We start from the raw sequence: 1,508 nt of genomic DNA, 5'->3' as shown, positions 1-1,508 counted from the left end.
AAAAAAAAACCCCAAATCAAACAAAAAGACCAAAACCAAAATAAACAGAAAAGGAATGGAATTGTTACTAAACACATAGAAAAGGGATGCAAGATTCCGGGCAATCCCCAGGGGAACCAATTCCTTGACCTCAGAGTTAGGAACCGCTCATGGTTATGTAGGCCTTCCTAACCCAGGCTCGCTGGCTTTCTTTGCTTCCATACTTAACTCTCGCTCAGGCCCTGACCCTCTTTACATCTCAGCACCAGGATCAAGAAGCATATGCTAATACACTGCATACGACACCACTACTGTCCCCTCTATGTCTCCTTGGTGCCCACCTCTACAACTACAATCTGTCCCAAGGGCATTGCCCTGGTCTGTCTTCCTCAGTAGCACCTGCCTTTAAATATCACTCTGGACCAACATGCATTTGGTTGAAATTATTTGAGTATCTGAAACCCACAAACATGAGTCTGAGAATCCACACTCATTTAGCGAACTCAAGTCAACAGCTGTAAACGGCTCAATTTTTAAAACTGATTTTAGGAGGCTGGAGAGATTGGTCAGTGGTTAAGAGCACCGGATGCTCTTCTAGAGGACCCAAGTCTAATTCCCAGCACCCACATGGCAGCTCCCAACTGTCTGTAATACCTGTTTCAGATCAAACATCCTCATACAGACATACATTCAGGCAAGATGCTAATGTGCATAAATAAAAATTAATTAAAATTAATTTAAAAACTCATATTGGTTACATGACATTTTTATGTTCCTATGAGTAATGTTTTATAAAGATACCCAGACTGTCTGGGCCTCTTGAAAAACTAACACATGTGATGTCCTACTGAAGTAGCTTTGTCAAGAGTTCATTTCTTTACCTGCAATAAGACAGAAATACACTGGAAGCAAGTAACACACAAGCCTGTTTTTGTTCAATTTTTAAAAGGTTTGTTTATAACATGTATGTTTACTCAGTATTGGAAAGCACACTTAAAATCTGTTTTATATATGCATATTTGAATACATATCTACATGCATACTATTATTTATTCAAGTAGTCACATTTAGAAGAGTAGAAATAGATCCAAGCATTGAAGTAAAAACTTTGGGCTTTGGTAGGCGACCATTTTGGTCCAAAGTTCTCTGACTGACTTTCACTGTGGCCTCCCAAAAGTCATTCAGCCCACTCGAAGCCAGGATGTCCCCCTCACCTCAGCAGTAAAACCCATAATGAAATAGCTACCTGCTTCATAGAGCTGTTAATAACGCCTAGCATCCTGTTCTCATTTACAAAGAATTTTCGATGTCTTCTCTTGATAGCTAACAAACTGCGGACCAACACAGCGCCCCAGGTTTCTACACTGAGCTCACAGACTAAGTCTAGGGAGGTGGGACCTGTCATTACCCAGAGATGCACACATTTTTCTGGGGCTGGCCACCAGAGTGCTCAATAGGTTTTTCCAGAACAAATAAAACATCTGTGTAATTTAAATAATCGTTTCTTCCCTGAGCTTGAAAAAAAAAAA

At 40.3% G+C, this 1,508-nt stretch overlaps 1 protein-coding gene across 2 annotated transcripts in view; it reads right to left on the bottom strand.

Annotated features, from left to right (window-relative positions):
* Mtap (methylthioadenosine phosphorylase) overlaps positions 1 to 1,508 on the bottom strand; it is a 42,236-nt gene that overhangs the window by 25,048 nt on the left and 15,680 nt on the right. The gene's annotated exons all lie outside the window — the stretch shown is intronic.

The sequence above is a fragment of the Mastomys coucha genome, unplaced genomic scaffold, assembly GCF_008632895.1.
Source record: "Mastomys coucha isolate ucsf_1 unplaced genomic scaffold, UCSF_Mcou_1 pScaffold18, whole genome shotgun sequence".
Taxonomy (NCBI): Eukaryota; Metazoa; Chordata; class Mammalia; order Rodentia; family Muridae; genus Mastomys; species Mastomys coucha.
This window is presented reverse-complemented; position numbering and strand designations above follow the sequence as displayed.